The sequence below is a fragment of the Lissotriton vulgaris genome, chromosome 3_1 (assembly GCF_964263255.1).
Source record: "Lissotriton vulgaris chromosome 3_1, aLisVul1.2, whole genome shotgun sequence".
Taxonomy (NCBI): Eukaryota; Metazoa; Chordata; class Amphibia; order Caudata; family Salamandridae; genus Lissotriton; species Lissotriton vulgaris.
The window spans coordinates 1,745,204,703-1,745,217,319 of record NC_141689.1 but is presented as its reverse complement, the minus strand read 5'-3'; the positions used below and the strand labels follow the sequence as shown (position 1 = coordinate 1,745,217,319).

At 43.9% G+C, this 12,617-nt stretch overlaps 1 protein-coding gene across 1 annotated transcript in view; it reads left to right on the top strand.

The window, feature by feature from the left end:
- LOC147728397 (la-related protein 1B-like) overlaps positions 1 to 12,617 on the top strand; it is a 435,404-nt gene that overhangs the window by 421,816 nt on the left and 971 nt on the right. The window lies entirely within an intron of this gene.

The following is a 12,617-nucleotide window of genomic DNA, read 5'->3' as shown; positions in this document are numbered from 1 at the left end:
TGCCAAAGATCATGACTTGAGTTTTTGACTGCAATATGGCCAGTGAACCCTTTGATTTGCAAAGCATTCAAAAATGGCACTGGTTAAGCCATTTTCCCAAAGGTTCCTCATACTTCTGATATTGACTCTTTGGAAAGACGGCTCCTGGCTACCTCAGCAGGCTTCGAACTCCTGGAACAGCATTCACTGGGCTGGAAAACATTATATCAAGCTACTTGTATCTGACAGGTGGGAGGTTTTGTAGCCATCTAATAGGCTAATAAAAAACTCCTTGCCATGTATCAGTTTATTTATTGTGACAAGAAAGCCAAAAATTGAACAGCAGTTTAAATCAGTGTCTCTCTCTAAATCTGCTGAGCCCCAAATCTGCAGAATGACTGGAGGAGAATATGTTTCTGTTTACTCAGTCAGTCAGTCAAATAAATGCTATTTTGGTTCAAGGGAACCTTAAAAGTGCACAATATAAAATTCTCAATACGTAAATGCTTCATCAAACATAGTGACATTCTGTACCAATATAAATATCATAATCATTTGCGATCAAGACCAGGGCGACAAAAACCTCGGAAAGAAGCACCAGGAAGGGCTCGTAAAGGGTCGCCAAGTCCCCCAGGTTACTGTTTTGTTTCCAGCTTAGGCTGCATCTGGCCAGTCACTAAAACAGATAAAATAGAGCACATGGCCCAATTAAGAGACTTTAAGATCATAAATGAATATCATTCAACTAAACTAATCCATGTCTCCCTGTGTGTAGTTTGGGACTGTTAGATTTGGGGGTCTCTAGCTGGCACAGGTAGGTACGTCTGACAAATAGGGACCCTCGCCTCTAGTCAGGATAAGGGGATTACACTACTAACATAACCCCTGCTCACCCCCTTGGTAGCTTGGCAAATGCAGCAAGGCCTTATCTCAGAGGCGTTGTAAGATAAGCAGTTGTGACCACGTACAGTAACCCAGTGACAACACTACAAATGGACACCACACAGGTTTTATATAAAAAATAAGTGGACTTTATATAGGGTTACCACAAGACCATAAACAACAAAAATACACACTACGATTACTTTAAGATAGTAGGATTAAGCTTAGTTCAGTTCAGTCCTTAGATGCGACACTCGGCGTCAATGTACCTTAAGTTGCGTTGCGCTTCCACGACAAGCAATGTCACAGTGATGAGAAATGCGGCAAAGTTCAGATACAAAGAAATAAAGACGTGAAGATCTTCCAGATGTGGCACGCTTCTCGGGGATGCAAGAAGTCCTCGGTTCGATGCGTGGACTGCAGCGGCAACACCCTTACGTTGCGACGACAGCAGTTCCAGCAACTATGCGTAAAGCTTCCGCACAATGCGACAACTACAGCGGTGACATCCAAGATGCGACGGCAGCAGCTCCGGCGGCAGCTTCGGCGGCAGCGCGCTTCTCAGGCATGCGAGGGATGCGAGGTGCTCTTGGCCGATGCGGTGCAGTGCGACAGCTCCAGCGGCGACACCCTCCATCGGAGTTGCGACGGCAGGCACAGTGACGGCGACATGCTCCGACCTCGTTGCGAGATTCTTCTCCTGATGCGGTGCAGTGCGACAACTACAGCGGCAACACCCTCCTTGGGAGTTGCGACGGCAGCAGCAGCGACGGCGACACGCTTCCTCTTCATTGCGGCACGCTTCTCTCCGATGCGGTGCAGTGCAACAGTTTCAGAGGAGACACCCTCCTTCGGAGTTGCGACGGCAGGCACAGCGACAGCGACACGCTTCTTTTCGTTGAGTCGTGCTTCCAACTGCTTGCAATACGCAATTCCTCAGAAGGCCCAAAACAGCAGCAGGCACTTCCAAAGAACTCTGGGGAGCTGGGGGGTGAAGTCTGTTGTCACTGAGACTTCAGCAGGAGGCAAGCTCTTTTCCAAGCCCTTGGAGATCCTTCACAAGTTGAAAGCAAAGTACACAAAGTTCCTTTCTCCTTCCTTTGGCAGTAAGGCAACCACTGCAGGCCAAACCCCCAAGCAGCACTTCAGCTTGGGAATAGTCTCAAACACCAGCAAAAATACATGAGGTAACAGCAAAAATGGAAGGGAGCCCCATGCCACTGGTGCCAGGTCTCACAGGGACACAATAATGTGAAAAAGCAAAAAGTTTTACCCAGGAAAGGGATTATTAAGTGGCCAGGGATCATTGAGTACCTTGTACGGGAAGGATTAAAAGATTAAGATTGGGGCATCATGGCCGCTACGAATGGGCCCATTACCAATTTATACTAACACACTTCTCCCCTTAACAAAAAGACAGCATGACCTAATGGTTTCATTACCTAGCAATCTGGCTCATTCTCTGATCACATCGGCGCCCTTGATGAAGTTTCCTACTGAAATAAATTATCAGTAGAAGCCAGTGAATGCAGATAATTGAAACCATAACTATATGAACATGGACAATGCTTTCTCGATAATGGGTATTACCAAGGAAGGGTTTGGCCCGAAATCAGTAAGGCTGGGCCATAAATACTAAACATCAAGAAAAATGCCAATACTGATTATCATTCATTCAACCATTCAAATCATGATCACATAATCCAATTACTATGATCATTTTAATGTATACTAAAAGTAAAAAATTTTATTGAAGAAAAGGTTGTTTTTGAGATTTTTTAAGACTTGATTGATATTTTAAGACTTCATTAATTTTTGTATATAGACAGGAATCACAAAATTACAAAATACTAAAATGTGCCAAACGTACAAATGACATGACATATATACAATTTAATTACAATACACAACAAAAACTATTTTTTGCTCAAGTTTTGTACAGTTTAAACTGCAATAAAACTGTAACCACCCCCTGACAACTACCTAACTAAGGACATTTAGCACGTTTTAACAGGGACAATAGCCAAATAGTGACCCTACTGCGCTCATAATAGAAGTTTTTAAAAATAAATTCTAGATAAAATAATTACGACAACAGTACAATACATGTATAGAACACTTTTTGGGCTGAAAGAAAGGCTGCTGATGCGTTTCGAACCCTGGAAAGTTTCTTCAAGGTTTCTCCTTAGAACACAGAAAGAGCTGAAAATTGACAAAAAAACTATACTTAACAAAAAGTGGTAATTAAGACTTTCACACTTTCATCTCTCCCATTCAATCAACACCCCAGTTTCTCATTTGCCTGTCTTTCTTTTTTTCTGTGGAATTAAGGGACCAGTAGTGAGTGTTCTGAACTTTATGGGACTCCACTTGTCTCATTCAGTGGCTGAGAAAGGGGGTTTTGACCATTATGGTAGCATGTAGCTGTAAACTTTAGCATGAGTCACTTATCAATTTAAGATTACGTGTTCGTAATATACGGATTTCTTATAATTAAAACAGGACTAGTGCTTTAGGTACTGGCATAGACCCTGACTATTCACATATTGGTCTCTTCGTGCATATGTAAGGACACACATTACATGACTACATTGTTTTCGCAATTCATATCCAATAGGAAGGAAAGAGCTCTCTCATAGTTCACCAAGACTTTTAAGCTATTTCCATAATTGCGGGCGTCTTGGATATTTTCATGACCGGTGTCCGTTTCACATAAGTAAAAAAATATCGACATTATCCTTGCAGTCCATGTTTATTCCAAAGAAAAGATTCACTCGCAGCTCAAGGGAGCACCGTACTGAACACTTACCTGATGATTCTTGCAACTGCAACCTTTGCCTTGTTCACAGGTTTAGTTTTTGTGCCGGACTCCGAGTCGAGTGCTGTCTTCGTTGGAGCTTCCATTATTTGTTTTGGTGGTATGTTCCACATCCAGGTTATGAGGTCACACGATCGTGCCATGATTTATTGTGTCTACGGCCAAAAATGATCATTATGTTTTGGTAATTTGGAAATGGTAAAACCTTTGATCCTGCATTGGGAGGAAAAGTAAAATTGTGGAACTCCTGGAACATGTCTTTAAGCGAGGATTGCTCTGAAGCCAAACCGAAGGCTTCTGGGTGTTGTAGTCCAGCAGCTGTTACTGCAATTAATAAAGTAGTCCGGTTAAGAGTGCTTACAAAAGCAGACCAGTTGACCGATTCAAACAGCAGAATAACTGAACTGGTATTAACAGATTATGAAGTTCTGTTATCTTGATTAATCTGTTGATCACTGTGTTGAACTTTACAATTAGGAAGGCTTCTCTCTGGCTTAAACCCCGTTCAGTGTCACCTCCTCTACTATGCTGTTCCATTGGAAATATCACCGTCCATTTCATCTCCTTCTATATGTTTTTATTTTATTCATGATTCATCAAAGGAGTATTTACAATCTTTTTTCAGATCCTTGATTTGTGTTGGGTGATACGTTGGCGTACTTCTTGGTTTATTTTTCCAATATACAACATATTACATGGGCAGATTATGCTGTAGATTACATTTCTGGTTTTTCAATTTGAAAACGTAGTATGTTTCACGAACATGTTCTCGTGAGAGAATAGGCTACCTTCAATAGTTTGGCTGCAGCATGTGCAAGTGCCACATTTGTGATGTCCCTGAACTGAAGAGAGATTCAAATGTTGTCTCATGGTTGTTTTCGGTAAGGGCATGGGAAAAGCTGCATGGACAACGTGGTTGCCAACACTTCTTTCTTTTTTTAAAGCGAACAGCAGTTTTTCAAAAGAATCATCCCAGTTTTGAATCAAGTGCCAATTCTGAATAATGGTCTTCTTCAACTGATTGAACTTTCTACAAAATGTTGTAAAAAAAAACAGACGTTCATATTGTTCTTTCTCTTTTTTCTTCAATAGTTCTTCCTGTGGTGTCCACATCTCTTTTTAACAACTGTTTAAGTAATTTCTTTGGATATCCACGGTCCTTAAGTTTGTCTATCAAGTGGTTTGCATGGAACTGATAATCTGCCTTCTCAGAGCAATTCCTTCTTACCGGGTTGTTGATTGAATGGGTGAGATGGAAACATGACAGTCTTGATTGGCACTTTTTGTTAATTATAGTTTTTTTTGTAAATGTTCCGTTCTATCTGTGTTCTGTGTCCTGGGGAGAACTCTTAAAGAAACTTTTCTGAGTTCGGAACTCGTCAACAGCCTTTCTTACAGCCAAATAAGTGTTCTACAGATGCATTGCCACTGTTGCTTGTAATTAATTGATTGTGAATATTTTTTTTGTAAAATTTTATTTTGAGCGCAGTAGGACCACTATTTGGCTATTGCCCCTCCTAAAACATGCAAAATGTCCTCAGTTAGGTAGTTGTCAGGGGGTTACAGTATTATTGTAGTTTAAATTGTACATTAACTGAGCAAAAAAATACTTTTTTTGTATATTGTACTTGTATTGTATATACGTCATGTAACTTGTATGTTTTGGCATATTTTTGTATTTTTTAATTTTGTGATTCCTATGTATAAAGAAAAACGTATGAAATCTTAAAAAATCAATCAAGCCTAAAAAAAATTTCAAAAACAATTTATCTTTAATTAAAAATTTACTTTTGGAATAAATTCAATTGATCATAGTAATTGGATCATATGATCATGATTTGAATGGTTGAATTAATGATAATCAGTAGTGGTATTTTTCTTGATGTTCACTGACTTGTAAAGTGCACAAAATAGTACAAATTTCAATGTGCTTTGCTTAGATGAAATTTCACAGGTCCATGGCGTGAGCTTGTCTGACCACCCTCCTTCATGAGGTAAAGCTACCAAAAAGTGCACAGTGCCCAACTGAAACCTAGTACGATAAAATTTGGTTTGAATATTTGTGGTTAAAGCTACCTAAAAATGTGGGATGGCCAAAAACAGGGGGGGAGCTCTTGGAAGGCCTGAAGACTAGTGTACACATGTCCCCTCTAATAAAGGATGGCATTTTGATAGTGTCTTTGGCGTTTGAGGGGTTTTCAAAGAGGTGACCTAAGCCTATCTAATAAAACCTGTCTTTCAGATAGTGAAGTCAGGGGATCTTCTCAGCACTGTGAACTGCAAGGCAATCCCTAATAATGTCTCTCAAGAATGATAAGTCCTCCGATAGCCAGATCTTAGCCCACAAACATAACTTGGCCAGGCCACTATAAACTTTAGTCCCCGTTCTGCGTGGCAGAGTATTGTGGAGGCACTTTTTGGTACCAACAGAAGTCTTCTAAAAAAGGTGTTCTCTACTACTTGGAGCTTATGACAACTGTTGTACCCCCATAACCCTGCCCCATATGTGGTGATAGGGAGGCATTTAGCTCTTTAGAGGGTTAGTAGTTCTTTTACTGGTTTCTGCCCCAACTTAGATGCAAACCGAAAGAGCGTGTCTGCTGCTCTGCTAGTCTGCTGCACTCTAACGGTCAGCAGGGAATCCCATTTCAACTCAGTATTGAATAGGTTGCCCAAGCATGTAAAATTTTAAACTTTTTCTATCACCTTTCCCTGCATCACAAACGTTTTTGTAGTCTGAGCACCACATATCATGATGTTTGATTTCTTAACATTAACTCTTAAATTGAGGTATATCAGAAACTCTGCAAAAGCGTCAAGGGATTTCTGCAGACTCATAGCTGTCCTTGCCAACAGAATCTTTTCACCTGCATATGAGAACAGTGTGACAACATTTCTACCAATTCTCAGGAAATCAAACTCTCTTTTTGATAAAATAAACCTCAAGCCCATTTGTGTATATAAGAAATATTAAAGGGGTTAAAATGCAGGCTTGATGGAGCTCCACACTAGAAATGGTAGATTGTGATTTCCCCCCTCCCTGCTGCCATATCTTACAGTGACTGATGTATTTGCATGAAGCCTATGTAGGAGGACTACTAATGCTTCTTCAACGCCCATATCTCCCATCAAAGCCCACAATTTTTCCCAGTTGACAGTATGGAGCCCTTTATGGACTTTGTGTGCTTACTGACAATAAGGGACAAGTTGAGGCATTGTTCGGTTGTGCCCATGTCCCTTCTAAAGCCGTATTGTGTGTTAGAAAGAACCCCTTCTGTGGATGCCCACTCTTCTAAACATGCAAGGAGGACCCTACCCAAAACCTTTACTGTTGTGCCAATAAGTGATATGGCCCTGTAGCACAGAGGGTCGTTCCTGTCTCCCTATTTAAAAAACAGGGACCACTATCGCCTCTTTCCATGTATGGCTACAGATGCCCGGTGCGATAGCCACCTCTACTTGAACGACCGCAACACCACCACCCTCTTAGACAACCTCGCCAACCTCGGACTTAAACAACTAGTCACTTCCCCCACCTACATCGCAGGTCACACACTCGACCCCATCTTCACCTCCAGCAATCATGTCTCCTTCAGCCACACTACGGACCTCCTCTGGACTGACCACAGCTGCGTTCACTTCACCTACAACAAGCCGAAACCCACCAACCACCTCCAACCAACTCTGCAAAGAAACTGGAACAAAATCACCACGGACCAGATCTCCGCCTCGCTCCTTCTAAACGCCCCAGCCCACTCTTCCAACGCAAACGAAGCCGCCGCCAACTTCACCCTATGGTTATCCAACACCGCCGACACCTTAGCACCACTGAAAAAACGTCAAAGCAAACCTGGCAGCAAAAAGGCCTCATGGTTCAACGATGATCTTAAGAAGTCCAAGAAACTCTGCCGCTCCCTTGAAAAGGCCTGGAAAAAAGACCCAACCACTAGCACCAAGGACGCCTTCAAAAACGCCACCCGCACTCACCACCAACTAATCCGAAAGGCCAAGAAAACAGCATTCAAGGATCGACTTGACAACAACGCCCACAACAGCAAGGAACTTTTCAACATCGTCAAGGAATTCACCAACCCTTCGGCCAACTCCAACGACATCACCCCCTCCCAAGCCCTCTGCGACTCCCTAGCCTCATTCTTCCACAACAAAATTGCAGACATCCACAACAGCTTCGACAACCAACCCGGTAACCAACCCACCCTACCATTTGCTGAACATTCTCCCCCCGTGAACACCCTTAACGACTGGAACCCAATCTCCACTGAGGACACCATCCGCCTGATGAATTCCATCCACTCAGGATCCCCCACAGACCCTTGCCCTCACCACATCTTCAACAAAGCAGACTCCGTCATAGCACCGCACCTCCGAGACGTCATCAACTGCTCCTTCAACTTCGCCACCTTCCCGGAAGACTGGAAACACGCTGAACTCACCGCCCTTCTGAAAAAACCCACAGCGGACCCCACCGAACTCAAAAATTACCGCCCCATCTCGCTCCTTCCATTCCCGGCCAAAGTCATCGAGAAAGCTGTCAACAACCAGCTCGCCGCCTTCCTCGAAGCCAACAAATCCCTCGACTCCTAACAATCCGGCTTCCGAGCAAAACACAGCACTGAGAGCGCCCTCATCGCAGCAACAGACGACATTCGAACTCTACTGGACAATGGAGACACAGTCGCCCTCATCCTCCTCGACCTCTCTGCAGCATTCGACACAGTCTGCCACAGCACCCTTTTACAACGCCTCAATAACATCGGAATCCAAGGAAAAGCACTTGAATGGATCACCTCGTTCCTCTCCGGAAGAACCCAGAGAGTCCGCCTCCCACCATTCAAGTCCGAGGCCACTGAAGTCATCTGTGGCGTACCACAAGGATCCTCACTCAGCCCCACCCTCTTCAACGTATACATGAGCCCCCTCGCGGCCATCGCCCGCCAACACAACCTCAACATCATCTCTTACGCGGATGACACTCAACTAATCCTTTCTCTCACCAATGACCCCAGCACCGCCAAAACTAACCTACACGAAGGAATGAAAGAAGTTGCCGAATGGATGAAACAAAGCCGTCTGAAACTGAACTCAGACAAAACAGAAGTCCTCATCTTAGGTACATCCCCCTCTGCATGGGAAGACTCCTGGTGGCCGGAAGCCCTCGGAAAAGCACCCATCCCGACAGATCACGCACGGAACCTAGGCGTCATCCTGGATTCCTCACTCTCAATGAACAGACAAGTCAGCGCCGTATCCTCTTCCTGCTTCAACATTCTTCGCATGCTCAGAAAAACATTTCGCTGGATCCCCACCGAAACAAGGAAAACAGTCACCCATGCTCTGGTCACGAGCCGACTGGACTACGGAAACACCCTCTACGCAGGCACTACCGCTAAACTCCAGAAGAAACTCCAATGAATCCAAAACGCCTCAGCCAGGATCATATTAGACATCCCACGCAACGAACACATCTCTGGTCACCTTAAAGACCTCCATTGGCTACCCGTCAATAAGAGGATCACTTTCCGATTGCTAACCCACGCACACAAATCACTCTACGACATCGGACCAGAATGCCTCAACTCACGACTGTCCTTCTACACCCCTTCCCGCCAACTACGTTCTTCCAGCCAAGCCCTCGCCACGGTACCTCGCATCAACAAGACCACCATGGGAGGCAGATCCTTCTCATACCTGGCTGCTAAAACATGGAACTCACTCCCCGCTTACCTTCGCCTTACCCAGAACCACCTAGCATTCAGAAAGCAACTTAAAACGTGGATATTTGACAAGTAATCCTCCCCCCTTTCTAAGCGCCTTGAGACCCTCTGGGTATGTAGTGCGCTATATAAATTCTCTGACTTGACTTGACTTGACTTGAGCCATGGGACATCTCCAGTGCTACCGCATTTAGCATTATCATCCTATGTAAGGAGTTAAAAATATGGGAGAATTTGACTACCCAGACTTCCCCTAGCATCAATAGGTCCATCTGTTTCACATCTTCAGAGAACATTGGGCGGTTTATGATTTCCTACAATTTTTTTTATTCTTTAAGTAATCCTGCACATGTCAAGCCCTCCTGCTCCTCCTTCCCCAATTTCATTATCCGCTGTTCAATCACAGATTTATATTTGCCCCTCAAGGTTTTTACTCACACTCTATCATGTGTAATAGTATGTAGGGCCCCTTTTAGCTCTTTATGTGCTTTGGTGCATTCATCATTGAACCTAGCAGGCATCGCCATCCATATTAGGATGTGGGGAAATCAAGCGCTTTTGATGGCGGCGATGCTGCCATGGAAAGGCTGGCGGGGATTCACTTTGGGGGCCTGTTGCGGGCTCCCGGGAGGTTGGAGTAGTAGGGGGCTGCATTTAGGAAGTACCTATTGTACCCCCCTACATTGCCCTGCACAAGGTGGCAGGCACCGCACTGTCCCTGCCACGTTGTGCGGGGCAATGCACAACATGGCATTCTCACCATTGCAGCGGGTGCTGCAGCCAGCAGCACCCGCCCCAATGTTGAGAATGCCTGTTGCGACCTTCGCATCATGATCTGGGTGGCTGGACCACGGCATGGCTGGCTGGCGGTCCCATTTCCGCTAGGGTGGCAGGCGGTCTTAAGTCCGCCCGCCATCCTAATCACCCCTTAGTTGTGGGCAGCAAATTTAAGACCAGCGCCTAAAAACACAAACTAGTTAGTATGTGCTCTCTAAATGTAGTTGAGCAACATTCAGTATATCAATCATTCGCGCTCCATCCTGCAAATATGTCACATAATGGTGATTTGGTTGCATGTATAGAACACCTTGTGAGGCAAATATCTTTCCTTCACAAAGCACATCTTTCCATCAGTTAAGATGAGCTGGAACTTTTCCTCCCAACCTAGTGAAGACCAAAAGCATATCACCTAACATGTGGTAATTGTGCCTTATTCTGCTTTGGAACTATAACATTGCTTTTATTCCAGTCCTTAATGCTTGAGGGAGTTGTCTGCTGGACCAAAGAAGCAGGCAAATAATTCTACAGAGAGATGGCATTTATACAGGAATTACAGAATCCCATGGATTATAAAACCCTCTAATTTCACAAGTGCAGGGTGGTGCTCTCAGCACTTTTTAATCTCAATTTCACAAAAGGGTTGCTCATCAAACATCATCAAATTAAAGTGCTCTTTTGTAGTATTGCAGTAGCCTTATGATTCTGTGCTATTAGGTATGAACTGGATTTCTTTTACTCTTAACAGCGTTCAGTTTCTCTGTAGTGGTGTGAAAATTAGAACACATTAGGGGCAGATTTACGGCTCTGTCACACAACACAGCACAACACCCAAAGTTGCTGTGCTGCATGACAAGGAGAGAAGAGAAAAGTGCCATATCTACTAAGATATGGCAATATCAAGCTCTCTCCCTGGTGCTGGCACACAATCAGGCTGCCAAGTTCCACACACACACCTTTGTACTGTAGTGGAAGGGTGTCTGCATGAGTCTAGCATAGGTTTTGTACATGTCACCCGATGCATAATGTTGTGGGTACAAAAGCAGGGTCCGCTCCCCAGACCCGGAATTCAAAACAAAGGAAAAAGTGAGGAGGTTTAAAAAGTGGGCAGGTCCCGTGCTGTCAGTGAGCAACATCCATAGACACAAGGTGATGGATGTCTCACCCTAAGGCTTTCACCAACAAGCATGCTGAGCAACAAACCAAACATGAGAATACTTTCTTACTCGAAGAGGTATGGAAGAAAGACCGGCATGTCTGGACATAATGAGCCGCGAATATTGCGAAATAATGACTCCATGTGGCGAAAGAGGAGAAAGTATTCATTTCTCCTCGTATCTGCTATTTCTATATGTGCTGCATTCTGTATAACACATAGAAACAGCACATCGCAACTATTGATTGTTCATGTGCCAGAAGGTGTCCCTTCCTGCACATAAACAATCATTGAAAAATGACAAGTTGTAACTTCTATGTGTATAAAGTAGCACACACAGAACTTACAAATTGCCATAACTGATTGTTTATGTGCAGGAAGGGACACCTTCCTGCATATAAACAATCATTCCCTCAATGCAGGCATCCTTGCACTGTGGTGCAAGGGTGCCTGTGTTGGCGCTAGGCAGTTAAATTCAGCACCAGTGCTAGGGGGAACGCAGGGGTCCACCAGACTCTTATAAATACGCCACATCCCTCCATTTGGAAACTGTTGCAGCGCCGCATAAGCAATCTTGGCTTAACGCTGTGCTCTGACATTTTTCTTGTAAATATGCCCTGTATATTATTGTTAGTAGATATGGTTTGCGCCAAAAAGCATTGGTGGTAGCACAGGAACACATATGTACACCCATGTAATACCCCTCTGACGCAGACTAACGCACAGCAGTGCTTTGCGCTACTGCGGACTACTTATATGCAACTTTCCAGCGCAAATCAAGCTTTGCTTGGGAAAGTAAACCCAGTGCAAAAGGTTTATAAATCTGTCTCCTAGTTCTGCCATACTGCAGTGGTAGAACTATGCACAATAGGTAATTTAATAACTGGAACCAATGTAAAAGGGATATTTGCCTGATTGGACCAGCTTAGAGGGTTTTTAACACTCTACTTTTGTGGGGCTTTAAAGACTGCAATTGAGGATGTTGGTCCTCTTTTGGAATTCCAGGACTCCAAACGGTTCTATAATTTATATGAGTGTGTGGGTAACACCAACATATGTTACAGCTAAGTCACTACCCATCATGAAATCAAAGTTTCATCACCGTGAGACCACACCTCCTTTCTGTAGCGTACTCTTATACCATAGGCTATATTTTCGTAATGCCTGTTATCAGCGCAGGGCCTAATGATCACAAGAATATTTATTGAATAGGTTAGCGAACACCAGAATCTGGTCTATTAAGGAGTTTTCGAATCACAGGATGAGAAGA